The sequence below is a fragment of the Patella vulgata genome, chromosome 5, assembly GCF_932274485.2.
Source record: "Patella vulgata chromosome 5, xgPatVulg1.2, whole genome shotgun sequence".
Classification (NCBI taxonomy): domain Eukaryota; kingdom Metazoa; phylum Mollusca; class Gastropoda; family Patellidae; genus Patella; species Patella vulgata.
In genome coordinates, this window is record NC_065883.2 from 43,791,639 (window position 1) to 43,809,837 (window position 18,199).

Sequence of the window (18,199 nt, forward strand, 5' to 3'; positions counted from 1 at the left end):
CAGTAATCCTGTCAAAATTACATTACTTCCGGTGATAATGAAAATGTTAAATTGGTTTATGAAATCAGAAATAGCATCATCACATGGTGAAAATTTTATGTAAATCCTATAATAATTGCCACCTTTATAGACCAAAAACCTTGAAAAATGACTTGTAGAAAATCGCCTATTTCTCTGCAACCGTACAAGTTAGAAACCATTTTGAGGTATCTGTATGATCGAATGAGTTCATTCTATTTGTTGATTGGAATCAAATATCTTAATTTTAAAAACATTACAAATCTGATTCATTGGAATAAAATATCTGTTTTGAAGGCTAAAAATACAGTTTTTGCCAAAATGACGTTACTTCCGGTGATAATAAAAATCTTAAATTACTTGTATGAAATCGTAAATGGCATTATGTATCACACAGTGAAAATTTCATGAAAATCGAATAATAATTGACACTTTTATTGACAAAAAACCTTAAAAAGTGACCTGTTGAAAATTGCCTATTTCTCCGCAACTGAACAAGTTAGAAACCATTTTGTGATATCTATATGATCGTAAGGGTTCATTGTATTAGTTGATTTGAATCAAATATCAAAATTTTAAACAAATAACAAATATGACTCATTTGAATAAATTACTGGTTTCGAAGGCTATAAATACAATTTTTGCCCAAATTACGTCATTTCCGGTGATATTGAAAATGTTAAATTGGTTTGACCTAGTTAAAATTGACATTACACATCAAATGGTGTCACTTTTATGAAAATCGAATAATAATTGACTCTTTTACAGGCAAACTAGCGTAAAAAGTGACTCATGCAAAATTGCCCATTTCTCGGCAACTGCGCATATTACAAATTAATTTTCACATACATTCTCTCCGTATAGATTATTGCTACGAGTTTATGGAAGTTTCGACGTAATATTTTAAAATATGAAAACGCTGGATGGGTTGTAAATAGCTTAATTTTACACCTTTTTTCACCTTTTAATCGAAATAGCCAGAAAACGGAATCGAAATTAAAAAAACTGGTCCCAACATTTTGTGCGCCTTTAAAGGGCGCACAATTTCAGTTATACCAGATTTGAAAAAAATAATATTTGCTTTCGAAAAATGGTACCTAACTGTCAAAATTGTAGTTTTTTGTCAATTTACGCCACTTCCGGTGCCGACAGATAACACTATTGGTAACAAAAAAAATGACAATTGAGACAACGGAGCATATGAACTTTGTTTTATACAAATCGAACAATAAATAATTAATCTAGGACTGAAAAACTGAATTAGCCAATGGGGGCCAAGGAAAATTACCGAGACAAAAAATTTTCACATTTTTGCCCAAGTCAGAGGACTCGTTATATTTGTGTAAAACACGACTAAAAAATATTCATAAATAAAAAAGTTTTTTGTAAAAATTTAAATTTTCTAAATTTAGCGCCTAATATCTGCAAAGATTTGCCGAAAATCAAAAATCAAAAGTAGCGTAGCTATGTGCCCCGTCTCCGGCTATGCCAAAATGCATCGAAAGTTAAAATCCAATGATTATTGTTAAAATTACTGCAATATTTCTAAAAACGATAGCTTCGGTGATTTCGGACATTTCGCATTGTCGCAGAACGTTCAAAATAGCTTTATCCTCTAAGTCACACACACATTTCCGATAAAACCGAAGAAATCGTAACGATCCGACAATCAGTTGCTGAGATCTACTCAAAACAAAAGAAGAATAATAATAATAAGAACTAGAACTGCGAAGCAGTAATGACGGGTTTCACCGGTGCCACGTTACCCTTGAACTTATGTCACTTCCGGTACCAATGAAACCGTTAAACAGGTTTCCACATAAGCATTGCACACATGAAATAAAATGGACACAGAAACAACCAAATCCAGCAACCAATTCATTTGCTACATGTCAGTGATCCTGTCAAAATTACATTACTTCCGGTGATAATGAAAATGTTAAATTGGTTTATGAAATCAGAAATAGCATCATCACATGTTGAAAATTTTATGTAAATCCTATAATAATTGCCACCTTTATAGACCAAAAACCTTGAAAAATGACTTGTAGAAAATCGCCTATTTCTCTGCAACCGTACAAGTTAGAAACCATTTTGAGGTATCTGTATGATCGAATGAGTTCATTCTATTTGTTGATTGGAATCAAATATCATAATTTTAAAAACATTACAAATCTGATTCATTTGAATAAAATATCTGTTTTGAAGGCTAAAAATACAGTTTTTGCCAAAATGACGTTACTTCCGGTGATAATGAAAATCTTAAATTACTTGTATGAAATCGTAAATGGCATTATGTATCACACAGTGAAAATTTCATGAAAATCGAATAATAATTGACACTTTTATTGACAAAAAAACCTTAAAAAGTGACCTGTTGAAAATTGCCTATTTCTCCGCAACTGAACAAGTTAGAAACCATTTTGTGATATCTATATGATCGTAAGGGTTCATTGTATTAGTTGATTTGAATCAAATATCAAAATTTTAAACAAATAACAAATATGACTCATTTGAATAAATTACTGGTTTCGAAGGCTATAAATACAATTTTTGCCCAAATTACGTCATTTCCGGTGATATTGAAAATGTTAAATTGGTTTGACCTAGTTAAAATTGACATTACACATCAAATGGTGTCACTTTTATGAAAATCGAATAATAATTGACTCTTTTACAGGCAAACTAGCGTAAAAAGTGACTCATGCAAAATTGCCCATTTCTCGGCAACTGCGCATATTACAAATTAATTTTCACATACATTCTCTCCGTATAGATTATTGCTACGAGTTTATGAAAGTTACGAAGTAATATTTTAAAATATGAAAACGCTGGATGGGTTGTAAATAGCTTAATTTTACACCTTTTTTCACCTTTTAATCGAAATAGCCCGAAAACGGAATCGAAATTAAAAAACATGGTCCCAACATTTTGTGCGCCTTTAAAAGGCGCACAATTTCAGTTATACCAGATTTGAAAAAAATAATATTTGCTTTCGAAAAATGGTACCTAACTGTCAAAATTGTAGTTTTTTGTCAATTTACGCCACTTCCGGTGCCGACAGATAACACTATTGGTAACAAAAAAAATGACAATTGAGACAACGGGGCATATGAACTTTGTTTTATACAAATCGAACAATAAATAATTAATCTAGGACTGAAAAACTGAATTAGCCAATGGGGGCCAAGGAAAATTACCGAGACAAAAAATTTTCACATTTTTGCCCAAGTCAGAGGACTCGTTATATTTGTGTAAAACACGATTAAAAAATATTCATAAATAAAAAAGTTTTTTGTAAAAATTTAAATTTTCTAAATTTAGCGCCTAATATCTGCGAAGATTTGCCGAAAATCAAAAATCAAAAGTAGCGTAGCTATGTGCCCCGTCTCCGGCTATGCCAAAATGCATCGAAAGTTAAAATCCAATGATTATTGTTAAAATTACTGCAATATTTCTAAAAACGATAGCTTCGGTGATTTCGGACATTTCGCATTGTCGCAGAACGTTCAAAATAGCTTTATCCTCTAAGTCACACCCACTTTTCCGATAAAACCGAAGAAATCGTAACGATCCGACAATCAGTTGCTGAGATCTACTCAAAACAAAAGAAGAATAATAATAATAACTAGAACTGCGAAGCAGTAATGACGGGTTTCACCGGTGCCACGTTACCCTTGAACTTATGTCACTTCCGGTACCAATGAAACAGTTAAACAGGTTTCCACATAAGCATTGCATACATGAAATAAAATGGACGCAGAAACAACCAAATCCAGCAATCAATTCATTTGCTACATGTCAGTGATTCTGTCAAAATTACATTACTTCCGGTGATAATGAAAATGTTAAATTGGTTTATGAAATCAGAAATAGCATCATCACATGTTGAAAATTTTATGTAAATCCTATAATAATTGCCACCTTTATAGACCAAAAACCTTGAAAAATGACTTGTAGAAAATCGCCTATTTCTCTGCAACCGTACAAGTTAGAAACCATTTTGAGGTATCTGTATGATCGAATGAGTTCATTCTATTTGTTGATTGGAATCAAATATCATAATTTTAAAAACATTACAAATCTGATTCATTTGAATAAAATATCTGTTTTGAAGGCTAAAAATACAGTTTTTGCCAAAATGACGTTACTTCCGGTGATAATGAAAATCTTAAATTACTTGTATGATATCGTAAATGGCATTATGTATCACACAGTGAAAATTTCATGAAAATCGAATAATAATTGACACTTTTATTGACAAAAAAACCTTAAAAAGTGACCTGTTGAAAATTGCCTATTTCTCCGCAACTGAACAAGTTAGAAACCATTTTGTGATATCTATATGATCGTAAGGGTTCATTGTATTAGTTGATTTGAATCAAATATCAAAATTTTAAACAAATAACAAATATGACTCATTTGAATAAATTACTGGTTTCGAAGGCTATAAATACAATTTTTGCCCAAATTACGTCATTTCCGGTGATATTGAAAATGTTAAATTGGTTTGACCTAGTTAAAATTGACATTACACATCAAATGGTGTCACTTTTATGAAAATCGAATAATAATTGACTCTTTTACAGGCAAACTAGCGTAAAAAGTGACTCATGCAAAATTGCCCATTTCTCGGCAACTGCGCATATTACAAATTAATTTTCACATACATTCTCTCCGTATAGATTATTGCTACGAGTTTATGAAAGTTACGAAGTAATATTTTAAAATATGAAAACGCTGGATGGGTTGTAAATAGCTTAATTTTACACCTTTTTTCACCTTTTAATCGAAATAGCCCGAAAACGGAATCGAAATTAAAAAAAATGGTCCCAACATTTTGTGCGCCTTTAAAGGGCGCACAATTTCAGTTATACCAGATTTGAAAAAAATAATATTTGCTTTCGAAAAATGGTACCTAACTGTCAAAATTGTAGTTTTTTGTCAATTTACGCCACTTCCGGTGCCGACAGATAACACTATTGGTAACAAAAAAAATGACAATTGAGACAACGGGGCATATGAACTTTGTTTTATACAAATCGAACAATAAATAATTAATCTAGGACGGAAAAACTGAATTAGCCAATGGGGGCCAAGGAAAATTACCGAGACAAAAAATTTTCACATTTTTGCCCAAGTCAGAGGACTCGTTATATTTGTGTAAAACACGATTAAAAAATATTCATAAATAAAAAAGTCTTTTGTAAAAATTTAAATTTTCTAAATTTAGCGCCTAATATCTGCGAAGATTTGCCGAAAATCAAAAATCAAAAGTAGCGTAGCTATGTGCCCCGTCTCCGGCTATGCCAAAATGCATCGAAAGTTAAAATCCAATGATTATTGTTAAAATTACTGCAATATTTCTAAAAACGATAGCTTCGGTGATTTCGGACATTTCGCATTGTCGCAGAACGTTCAAAATAGCTTTATCCTCTAAGTCACACCCACTTTTCCGATAAAACCGAAGAAATCGTAACGATCCGACAATCAGTTGCTGAGATCTACTCAAAACAAAAGAAGAATAATAATAATAAGAATAATAATTTTAACAAAAACAATAGTGTTTCACACAAGCTACGCAGTGTGAAACCCTAATAATAATTTTAACAAAAACAATAGTGTTTCACACAAGCTTCGCAGTGTGAAACCCTAATAATAATTTTAACAAAAACAATAGTGTTTCACACAAGCTTCGCAGTGTGAAACCCTAATAATTTTAACAAAAACAATAGTGTTTCACACAAGCTACGCAGTGTGAAACCCTAATAATAATTTTAACAAAAACAATAGTGTTTCACACAAGCTACGCAGTGTGAAACCCTAATAATAAGAATAACTAGAACTGCGAAGCAGTAATGACGGGTTTCACTGGTGCCACGTTACCCTTGAACTTATGTCACTTCCGGTACCAATGAAACCGTTAAACAGGTTTCCACATAAGCATTGCACACATGAAATAAAATGGACGCAGAAACAACCAAATCCAGCAATCAATTCATTTGCTACATGTCAGTGATCCTGTCAAAATTACATTACTTTCGGTGATAATGAAAATGTTAAATTGGTTTATGAAATCAGAAATAGCATCATCACATGGTGAAAATTTTATGTAAATCCTATAATAATTGCCACCTTTATAGACCAAAAACCTTGAAAAATGACTTGTAGAAAATCGCCTATTTCTCTGCAACCGTACAAGTTAGAAACCATTTTGAGGTATCTGTATGATCGAATGAGTTCATTCTATTTGTTGATTGGAATCAAATATCATAATTTTAAAAAAATTACAAATCTGATTCATTTGAATAAAATATCTGTTTTGAAGGCTAAAAATACAGTTTTTGCCAAAATGACGTTACTTCAGGTGATAATGAAAATCTTAAATTACTTGTATGAAATCGTAAATGGCATTATGTATCACACAGTGAAAATTTCATGAAAATCGAATAATAATTGACACTTTTATTGACAAAAAACCTTAAAAAGTGACCTGTTGAAAATTGCCTATTTCTCCGCAACTGAACAAGTTAGAAACCATTTTGTGATATCTATATGATCGTAAGGGTTCATTGTATTAGTTGATTTGAATCAAATATCACAATTTTAAACAAATAACAAATATGACTCATTTGAATAAATTACTGGTTTCGAAGGCTATAAATACAATTTTTGCCCAAATTACGTCATTTCCGGTGATATTGAAAATGTTAAATTGGTTTGACCTAGTTAAAATTGACATTACACATCAAATGGTGTCACTTTTATGAAAATCGAATAATAATTGACTCTTTTACAGGCAAACTAGCGTAAAAAGTGACTCATGCAAAATTGCCCATTTCTCGGCAACTGCGCATATTACAAATTAATTTTCACATACATTCTCTCCGTATAGATTATTGCTACGAGTTTATGAAAGTTACGAAGTAATATTTTAAAATATGAAAACGCTGGATGGGTTGTAAATAGCTTAATTTTACACCTTTTTTCACCTTTTAATCGAAATAGCCCGAAAACGGAATCGAAATTAAAAAAACTGGTCCCAACATTTTGTGCGCCTTTAAAGAGCGCACAATTTCAGTTATACCAGATTTGAAAAAAAAAAATTTGCTTTCGAAAAATGGTACCTAACTGTCAAAATTGTAGTTTTTTGTCAATTTACGCCACTTCCGGTGCCGACAGATAACACTATTGGTAACAAAAAAAATGGCAATTGAGACAACGGAGCATATGAACTTTGTTTTATACAAATCGAACAATAAATAATTAATCTAGGACTGAAAAACTGAATTAGCCAATGGGGGCCAAGGAAAATTACCGAGACAAAATTTTTTCACATTTTTGCCCAAGTCAGAGGACTTGTTATATTTGTGTAAAACACGACCAAAAAATATTCATAAATAAAAAAGTTTTTTGTAAAAATTTAAATTTTCTAAATTTAGCGCCTAATATCTGCGAAGATTTGCCGAAAATTATAAATCAAAAGTAGCGTAGCTATGTGCCCCGTCTCCGGCTATGCCAAAATGCATCGAAAGTTAAAATCCAATGATTATTGTTAAAATTACTGCAATATTTCTAAAAACGATAGCTTCGGTGATTTCGGACATTTCGCATTGTCGCAGAACGTTTAAAATAGCTTTATCCTCTAAGTCACACCCACTTTTCCGATAAAACCGAAGAAATCGTAACGATCCGACAATCAATTGCTGAGATCTACTCAAAACAAAAGAAGAATAATAATAATAATAAGAACTAGAACTGCGATGCAGTAATGACGGGTTTCACCGGTGCCACTTTACCCTAAACATGTTACTTCCCGTACCAATGAAACCATTAAACAGGTTTCCACATAAGCATTGCACACATCAAATAAAATGGACGCCGAATCAACAAAATCCAGCAATATCAATTCATTTTATACATTTGTTACATGTAAGTGTACTGTACTTCCGGTGATAATGAAAATGTTCAATTACTTTTATGAAATCAGAAATGACATAGGGCATCACATGGTGAAAATTGTATGTAAATCGAATAACAATTGCCACTTTTATAGACCAAAAACCTTGAAAAGTGACTTGTAGAAAATCGCCTATTTCTCTGCAACCGTACAAGTTAGAAACCATTTTCTGGTATCTGTATGATCGTATGGGTTCAATCTATTTGCTGATTGGAATCAAATATCATAATTTTAAAAACAATACAAATAAGACTCATTTGAAAAAAATATCTGTTTTGAAGGCTAAAAATACAGTTTTTGCCAAAATGACGTTACTTCCGGTGATAATGAAAATGTTAAATTAGTTCTATGAAATCATAAATGACACAAGATATCATATGGTGAAAATTTTATGAAAATCGAATAATAACTGACACTTTTATAGACCAAAAACCTTGAAAAGTGACTTAAGGAAAATCGCCCATTTCTCTGCAACCGTACAAGTTAGAAACCATTTTGTGGTATCTGTATGATCGTATGGGTTCAATCTATTTGATCAATAGAATCAAATATCATAATTTGAAAAAAATAACAAATACGAATCATTTGAATAAAATATTGTTTTTTGAAGGCTAAAATTTAAGTTTTGAGCAAATGACGTCATTTCCGGTGGCAGCGCAAGGGGTAAAATGGTTTGACATAGTCCACTATGGCATTAGGCATCCAATGGCGAAAGAAAATTGAAAATCGAATAATAATTGATTCTTTTACAGCCAAAATTACGTGAAAAGTGACTCATGCAAAATTGCCTATTTCTCGGCAACTGCTTATATTACAAACTAATTTTCACATACATTCTCTTCGTATGGATTATAGCTACAAGTTTATAAAAGTTACGTAAAAATATTTTAAAATCTGAAAAGCCTGAATGAGTTGTAAATAGGTCAATTTTACGCCTTTTTTCACCTCTTAATCCAATTTGCTAGAAAATGAAAAAGAAATTAAAAAAACTGCTTCCGACATTTTTTGCGCCTTTAAAGGACACACTCTTTGAGTCATATAATTTTTCAAAAAAATAATATTTGTTTTCAAAAAATGGTACCTAACTGTCAAAATTGTAGTTTTTGGTAAAATTATGCCACTTCCGGTGCCGACAGATAACACTTTTGGTAATAAAAAAAATGACAATTGAGACAACGAAGCATATGAACTTTGTTTTATACAAATCGAACAATAAAAAATTAAGCTAGGACTGAAAAACTGAATTAGCCAATGGAGGCCAAGGAAAATTACTGAGACAAAAAATTTTAACATTTTTGCGCAAGTCAGATGACTCTTTAATTCTGTGCACAACACGAGTAAAAAATATTCATCAATAAAAAAGTTTTTTGTAAAATTTTAAATTTCCGAAATTTGGCGCCTAATATCTTCGAATTTTTGCTGAAAATCAAAAATCGAAAGTAGCGCAGCTATGTGCCCTGTCTCCAGCTATGCCAAAATGTATCGAAAGTTAAAATCCCATGATTATTGTTAAAATTACCGCAATATTTGTAAAAACGATAACTTCGGTGATTTCGGACATTTCGCATTGTCGCAGAACGTTCAAAATAGCTTTATCCTCTAAGTCACACCCACTTTCCCAGTAAAACCGAAGAAATCGTAACGATGCGACAAGTAGTTGCTGAGATCTACTCAAAACAAAAGAAGAATAATAATAATAATAAGAATAATAATTTTAACAAAAACAATAGTGTTTCACACAAGCTTCGCAGTGTGAAACCCTAATAATAATTTTAACAAAAACAATAGTGTTTCACACAAGCTACGCAGTGTGAAACCCTAATAATTTTAACAAAAACAATAGTGTTTCACACAAGCTTCGCAGTGTGAAACCCTAATAATAATTTTAACAAAAACAATAGTGTTTCACACAAGCTACGCAGTGTGAAACCCTAATTCAACACATGCAAATTTTTTTTTACCACCCCCGGATTCATTTTCTTTTTGTGTGTTTGTGTCTGTGTGTGGAGGACGGGGGGGGAGGGGGGTGTATTTTTTTTTTTATAAAAAAAATGAATTACCATATTTGGAAAGTTGACGTCAGGGGGCGGAGTTTGATAGAAGTTATTTAGCAATCGAGCCAGGAGAAATACTTCAAAACAATGACCGATTTTGGTGGGGTTTTTTACTTTTTATTGGATAAAAACATAACTTCTGAATGAATACCTTGACAAATCTCTTCTAAAATACAATTTTGGAGTGGAATTCCACTTTCTCTTTTTCGGGGATTAAAGTTTAATGTATTTTCGATCTATTTTTGGCCGAAACGCATTTCTGACAAAAATTTGATTTTGCAACGTATATTGGCCGTAGCTTAAAATAGCCACCAGCGAGAAGTGCCTGTTTTCGCCAGAGCCCCTCACAAATGTTACTCCCATGTCAGTAAGTATAATATCGCGAAATTTTTCTCCCTTTAATATATGATAAATATTATCGCGGCGCAGCCAACCGCTGGAAATTCCAGAGATTTTGACCACCGGAAGGATGCCCCAGCAGTCCAAAAAAAGTCAAAATAGGCGATTTCGGTTTTTAGTGTTGCGGTCATTTTTAAAAATTGTCTTGTAAGGATAATGTGTATAGTACTAACACCTATCACATACGGAAGAGGCGATAAGATCCCTTTACATTTGCAATGTCAAAATTAATTAAAACAATATTTTGCAAAAACTCTTTTTTTTTAATCGGATCAAAATAGGAGTAAAGCACAGAGTCCGGGGAGGTAATGGGCGTACTGTGTCCAAAATCATGGTTTTCGGACAATCGGTGCCGGTGTCGTAGCGAAATTCCAATTTTTTACCCTTACAGAATCCCTAAATTGACGAACGGCAGGAACCGTGTGAAGATCAAACGACATGAACGAATGCATGTATCGCCTTGAAATTTTCAGGGCACCTAGGTATCAACCTGAAAAGTTCCTAGCCGGAATTTGGTAGTCATGGTACATGGCGCATGGCGCATGCGCGAATTCAAACGAAGTTGTGGTGGATTTTGGGTGAATTTCGGAGTGGTTTGGTGTGGTCGGGGGGATCCGCGAGGTCGGGTGGACCTAAGATGGCGGCCATAATACATGAACAAGCGTTCATGAATTTTTGCGACCGGGACTGATTTTCAATGCACAGGCATCGTTCCTGTGGTCCGATTACCTTCAAATTTGCACATAATGTACCTTGGGATTCTAGCTATCACATATTAAAAAAAAAAAAGAGTGTGGAATTTCGAGAACGTTGAAAATAAATTCGAAGCCCACCCCCGCCCATCAATTTTTTTTTGCTTAAAAAATTGCCGTATTTTATCGAATTTTTATTGTTCTCGATATCTGACCATTTTCTCCTTTTAATATGTGATAAATATCATCGCGGTGCAGTCAACCGCTAGAAATTCCAGAGATTTTGACCACCGGAAGGTTGCCTCAGCAGTCAAAAAAGGTCAAAATAGGCGATTGCGGTCATTTTAAAAAATTGTCTTGTAAGGATAATGTGTATAGTACTAACACTTTATCACATACGGAAGAGGCGATAAGATCCCTTTACATTTGCAATGTCAAAATTAATTAAAACAAAATTTAAATTTCGAAAATCGTTTTTTTTTGCTAAAACTCTTTTTTTTTAATCGGATCAAAATGGGAGTCAAGTACAGAATCCGGGGTGGTATTAGGCGTATTGTGTCCAAATTTCATGGTTCTCGGACAATCCGTTCCGGTGTCGTGGCTAAATTCCCCCTTTACCCCTTACGGAAGCCGGATCTGGCATCTGACCTTGAGCCGTGAGTTTCAAGTTGGTGTGCACGAAAGTAGGGTTGTGACGAGCATGCGCGAGCCTACACTCGGAAACAACCTTGTCGGCACGGAAAACATCAAAGGCAAAATTGGAATTTTTGAAATATTCAAATATCAAACATTCCACCATGAGCCAGGCTATCCTGAAATGTATTAATTTCGGTAATAGGAGACGTATTGGACATACTATGCCCTATTGTGTTTTTTTAGAAGACCGTAAATGTCGATTTTTCGCTATTTTTCATATTCACTTCATAATGGCGGCCATCAGTTGACCTAAATCAAAATTCTGCTCTGAACGTTTTTTAGGCATTCCTTCAGGGATTCAGAAAATATAACTCCCATGTCTGTAAGTGCAATATCGCAAAAGCTTTAGGGACTTTTCACGTTTCAAGATGGTGGCATTTCCGGTTCGATCGACAAACTCCATATTTTGTGTATGAATCAGTAATTACTTGTCTAGTATCGAAGAAAAAATTAGGTCATTCTGACCAATATTTCGAAGATTTTTTTGAAAATTTTGATCCTTAATTTCATTAAGGGGAGATAATTTAGCAAATTGCTAATCATATTTTTGAAGTCGCATTGGTAAGATCTACTTACATGCTAAATTTAATGAAAATCATTCAACTATTAAAGAAATTGTCAAATTGGTCATAAATACCGGTTCGAAATCAAAGCGACGAATTTTCGAAATTCGAAAATCTGAAACTGGAGATTTGAAGTAATTAAAAAAAAAAAAATAATAATATTAATCTTTACAGAAACAATAAGCTTTCATATGAAATATGAAAGCTTAATAAGAATAATAATAATCTTAACAGAAACAATAAGTTTTCATATGAAATATGAAAGCCTAAATAATAATAATTTTCGAAAAAACAATAGTCTTTCAGACGAAAGTCTGAAAGCCTAATAAATTACTAGAACTGCGAAGCAGTAATGACGGGTTTCACCGGTGCCAAGTTACCCTTGAACCTATGTCACTTCCGGTACCAATGAAACCGTTAAACAGGTTTCCACATAAGCATTGCACACATGGAATAAAATGGACGCAGAATCAATCAAATGCAGCAATCAATTCATTTTATACATCTGTTACATGTCAGTGATCCTGACAAAATTACATTATTTCCGGTGATATTGAAAACGTTAGATTGGTTTATAAAATCAGAAGTAGCATCATCACATGGTGAAAATTTTATGTAAATCGAATAATAATTGCCACCTTTATAGACCAAAAATCTTGAAAAGTGACTTGTAGAAAATCGTCTATTTCTCTGCAACCGTACACGTTAGAAACCATTTTGTGGTATCTGTATGATCGTATGGATTTATTATATTTGATGATTGGAATCAAATATCATAATTTTAATAACATTACAAATCAGATTCATTTTTTTTTATAAAATATCTGTTTTGAAGGCTAAAAATACAGTTTTTGCCAAAATGACATTACTTCCGGTGATACTAAAAATGTTAAATTAGTTTTATAACATCGTCTATGACATCGGGCATCACATGGTGAAAATGTTATGAAAATCGAATAATAATTGACAATTTTATGGACCAAAAACCTTCAAAAGTGACTTGTAGAAAACCGCCTATTTCTCCGAAACCGAACATGTTAGAAACAATTTTATGATATCTATATGACCGTATGAATTTTAATCATATGTTAATTTAAACCAAAACTTAAAAATATCAATACATATTAAATAATTCTTGGTTGAAAAAAATATTGATTTTAAAAGTTTAAAATGTAGTTTTTGACAAAATGGCGTCACTTCTGGTGTCAATTTTAAATTGTAATCAATTTGATATGACGCATACTTCCTTTTTGAATTAAACGGTGTCACTTTTATGAAAAGCCAATAATTATTGACTATTTTAAAGGCAAAATAACGAAAACAGTGACTTATGCAAAATTGCCCATTTCTAGGCAACTGCTTATATTACAAACTAATTTTAACATACATTTTCTTCGTATAAATTATAGCTACAAGTTTATAAAAGTTACGTACAAATATTTTAAAATCTGAAAAGCCTGAATGGGTTGTAAATAGGTCAATTTTACACCTTTTTTCACCTCTTAATTACTGAGACAAAAAAAATATATACATTTTTGCTTAAGTCAGATGACTCTTCAATTCTGTGTAAAACATCACTAAAAAATATTCACAAATAAAAAAGTTTTTTGTAAAAATTTAAATTTATCTGCGAAGATTGGCCAAAAATCAAAAATCAAAAGTAGCGTAGCTATGTGCCCTGTCTCAGGCTATGCCAAAATGTATCGAAAGTTAAAATCCAAAGATTATTGTTAAAATTACTGCAATATGTTTAAAAACGATAAGTTCGGTGATTTCGGATATTTCTCATTGTCGCAGAACGTTCAAAATAGTTTTATCCCCTAAGTCACACCCAGTTTCCAAGTAAAACAGAAGAAATTGAAACGATGCGACAAGCAGTTGCTGAGATCTAATCAAAACTGAATTTGAATAATAATAATAATAATAACTAGACCTGCATGGCAGTACTGAATCGGCTTTCAGGTAACAGACCCGAAGAAAGCATACGAAAGTCCATTCACTGAGCTATCGAACGATACTTAAGCTCTTTTGATCTCGTAATATCCAACGGAGAAATCGCGTTTTTGGCATAAATCTTTATTTTTACGCATTTTTTCAAAATTACGGATATCGTATCAACTACTTCCGGTTTACGTATCAATTTCGGGATAGTTTTAAAACATGGCGCTGGCCTTTAATTTCCTGTACCAGAAGATTCAGAAACATGCATTGAGCAATTTTGAATAAAACGAAAAATAGAAGAGCATTTTCAGTAATTTAACGATTTTTCAATTTTTTTCAAAGTTTGAGGCTCTTTTTGGACCATTTATATCATTTCAAGTCTTTTACATTTGGATGCACACCCTAGACCACAACTCGCTAACCTCTAGATCCAATAGTCAATTAGTCGAGAAATTATCAGATTTTCCAGCTTGGTTCTTCCTTTGTGAAAAGAGTAAGGATGATGGATGGCCTGACAAAGGACAACATATAGTCAGAGGGGATGAGAAACCTAGGTCCTATGTACGCATTTGCTTGAACGTAACACAACCCAAAACAATTGGAATACTAAATAAGTTCCCTATAGCGCTGCTGTCCGGGCAAAAATCCTTCATACCACAATTTTCTAAATTGATTATCTATTTCTGGTAATGTGCACCACTTTGATGCCATTTTCTACCTAAGCAGCTGTGGGGGTGCCAGTCACATATTTTAAGGAGGGGTGGGGTGACCAAATGGTTAACGCGTATGTATTCGATCATGAGCTCTATCATTGAATCGATTGGTGTGGATGTGTCATAGATTATACATGACGACATGACAAGGACTAGTGCCTGTCCAATCACTGGTAAAGACCCCAATGCACAAGCATATTATTGAAATGAAGTTTAACCATAAGTTATGCCCAAAATTACCTATTTCGTGTCGATGGATGTTAAACCACATTTCTTCATCAGCCAAGTCGTTATAAGAAATAGATTTTCACGATTAGCTATTATACACGTATAATAACAGTGGTCTGTCATTGCATCAAGTCGCGTAGTTTCCGACACCCACAACCCCCTAATCTTCAACGTACTGGAGGGGTTTTTAGACGGTTGTCAATATTTCACGAAAAGTTCCCTTGCCCATGCCTAACCGGGAGTTGTTTTTTTTACATGGTTGATTATCCAATGTATTTGGAGGCAGACCACTATTAATTTCTCCAATGTTGAATCACTGGTGTTCTACATGCAGTAGCCCATTCTCTAAATTTCGTCGAGAACTTCCCTTTACAGCACAGCTAGTATGACATTATGGGATCATCAGAGTACTGAATTTGTATAAGAGTTGACCACCAAAATTTCAATTCACTGATATTGAATGCAGACTGGGGACAGAATATCATGACCGTGTTAGTGCAAAAACAAAACAACGCTTCTCGATTTGGTGTATTATTACGCCATAAAAGTCTCAAACCAGGCAGAAAATAGAAATTCAATACCTCTTCATCAATTCTACACCCAAATGTCAATAGAGATAGGCAATCAAAATGGCAAAAAAGAAACGAGACGGACACCAAATCAGGCAGAACATAGATATTCAATACCTCTTCATCAATTCTACACGAAAATGTCAATACAGATAGGCAAACAATATGCCATAAAAGGAGGGAGAAAAATATATCTAAAAATCTCGATTTTCGCCAAAGTACCAATCATTTATTGTTTTTTTCCTCAAAATATCGGATATGTAACGATATTTAGCAAATAATTGCTTGTCTGAGTCCAATTTGTTAGGAGTAGTTACCTCCCTTATACCGTTACAAGCGTTATCATTAATATCAATCATATAGCGACCCTTTTTCAAAGATTGGGGCCCTTTTTGGACCGTGTATGCAATATTGACCCTTTTAGATTTGCATTCACACGCTAAACCACTGTTAGGACCCTAAGTAACCGAAGTTTAAGAAACAAATTTAGAGTAGGATTCGTGATAAAAGCGTCTGAATAGGCTCTAAAAAGGAAAATTCTAGATTTTCAGCGTCCAATAATCTATTGCCTTACGCATCGAATTTGTATCATTTGGATGTCATAAGAACGTCCATTATTCGGGCTATCCAATGAGACTTTATTTGTTTAGATTCGGTGAAATCCAAAGGTGAAATCACGTTTTTGGCAAAAAATCTTCATTTTTTTGCATTTTTTTCAAAATATCGGATATTTTTTCGACTACTTCCGGTTTTTTGGATCATTGTCTGGATAGCTTTAACAAGTTGTATAGATACTTATTATTATTCGGGCTATCCAATGAGAATTAATTTGTTTAGATGCGGTGAAATCCAAAGGTGAAATCACGTTTTTGGCATGTATAATATTAAGTGACTCGGGTAATCTAATTTAGCCCTAACTAACTAATTGAAATTAAGTTTGGAATTCTGGCAAAGCTGTCGAATACATAGTAGGCAGAGTGGATTGTTCCGTCTATATAGCAATTTACTCAATAATAATATAGTCCTAGGATTCATGGATGGTAATTAGAATGGGCGTTATTTTTCCAGTACCTGTAGCGAGAAAACGGAGAGTGACCGTCGATCGCCCTCCTGGGCTTGTTGGTTGGCTCATCTTGGTTGTTTGTTTGGCAATGAGAGGATTGATTATATTTAGGATTCTCTGGAATATTTCTGGACTCATCCTCACGTAGCTTGTTTTCTATACATGCAAGAGTCGCCCAATTTGAGCTAGTTACTTATAATACTATAAACGCACTGCACTCGACGGGCGTTCTACTAAGACGGCTACGCCGCCTCCTGATCATCATGTACAAAACAATATTAATTGAAGTATTCAACGCGATGACGACTAAAATGAATTTACAGGTGTCACATGACGAAGCACGTGACAGGGTGTTTTTTCCGTGATCGCCAAAGTCGTCGTGTAGTGTGCTAAATCCACTTATATTGAGGCGATATTTGTCGCCAGACTCGTCGCTTAAGTTGTCGCATAGTGTGCGCCAGGCTTTATCATTAATATCAATCATATAGCGATTTTTCGACATGTTTTCAAAGATTGGGGCCCTTTTTGGACCGTTTATGCTATATTTACCCTTTTAGATTTGCATTCACACCCTAAACCACCGTTAGGACCCTAAGTAACCGAAGTTTAAGAAACAAATTTAGAGTAGTTTTCGTGATAAATGCTTCTGAATAGACGACTCTAAAAAGGAAAATTCTAGATTTTCAGCGTCCAATAATGTATTGCCTTACGCATCGAATTTGTATCATTTGGATGTCATAAGAACGTCCATTATTCGGGCTATCCAATGAGACTTTATTAGTTTAGATTCGGTGAAATCCAAAGGTGAAATCACGTTTTTGGCAAAAAATCTTCATTATTTTGCATTTTTTTTAAAATGTCGGATATTTTTTCGACTACTTCCGGTTTTTGGATCATTGTCGGGATAGCTTTAACAAGTTGTATAGATACTTAACTTCCTGTGCCAGAAGTGTTAGAAACATCCATATAATAGTTTTCGAAAAAAATAAAAATAAAAGAGCATTTTCAATAATATCACTATTTTTCAACTTTTTTCAAAGATTGAGGCCATTTTTGGACCACCTATATTATTTCAATGCTTTTATTTTTGGATTCACACCCTAGACCACCGATAGGACTCTGATTAAAAAAAGTTTAAGAAAAATCGTTGGCGTCGTTTTGGAGAAAAAGGCGTCTCAGAATGCACCAAAACGGAAAATACTAGATTTTCCGCGTACCATAATTTATTTCCTAACCATCGAATTCCTATCATTTAGATGTCATAAGATAGTCTATTCATGGGACTATCCGACGACACTTTAAT